Source organism: Rattus norvegicus, chromosome 12 (assembly GCF_036323735.1).
Source record: "Rattus norvegicus strain BN/NHsdMcwi chromosome 12, GRCr8, whole genome shotgun sequence".
Lineage (NCBI taxonomy): Eukaryota > Metazoa > Chordata > Mammalia > Rodentia > Muridae > Rattus > Rattus norvegicus.
The window spans coordinates 23262302-23262832 of NC_086030.1; the positions used below are offsets into that span (position 1 = coordinate 23262302).

Consider the following 531-nt stretch of genomic DNA (forward strand, 5'->3'; position numbering starts at 1 on the left):
CTGGACTTTCCCAGGCTTGTTTTAGTTCTGAGTCTGTGTATCTAAAAACTTACTTTTTACTTCTATAGTTGTAGGCCTTAGGCTTGTACAATTTCCTTTCCGGAAGGGGGTCTTTCAAGAGAAAGCAGAGATGTGTCAAGAGGTTAGAGCAGGGGGAAGGAAGGGAAGGGGGGAGGAAGGGAAATGAGTCAGTACACTAGTAGGCATTGCTCTGACTTGCTGTGTTGTACAGATCAACCGACCACTACCCTAAGGTCCTGGTGACTCTTAGTCCTGTCCCTGCCTGGCTGCAGCAGAGCTGTTTGCTGCCCTGGTCCCCTCCTGTTGTATGAACACAGAGATCAGCTGAGAGGCAGGACTGAGAACCAGCATGGCTGACAGACTGACACAGTTTCTTCTCCTACAAGCTAGCAGAGTAAAGCCTAATCACCAGTCAGGTGAGCACCTGTGATCTCAAGGGGCACTGAGGGAATGTGGGGAAACTTATTATGACAGACATGCAAGGGAGCCAGAGAGAGGAATCAGTCAGAA

General features: G+C 49.2%; 1 long non-coding RNA gene across 2 annotated transcripts in view; it reads left to right on the plus strand.

Annotated features, from left to right (window-relative positions):
- LOC134481168 (uncharacterized) overlaps nt 236-531 on the plus strand; it is a 7198-nt gene continuing 6902 nt past the window's right edge. For both annotated transcript variants that reach the window (XR_010056490.1, XR_010056489.1), the window contains exon 1: nt 236-437. This is a non-coding gene — a long non-coding RNA (uncharacterized LOC134481168). The remainder of the gene's footprint in view (nt 438-531) is intronic.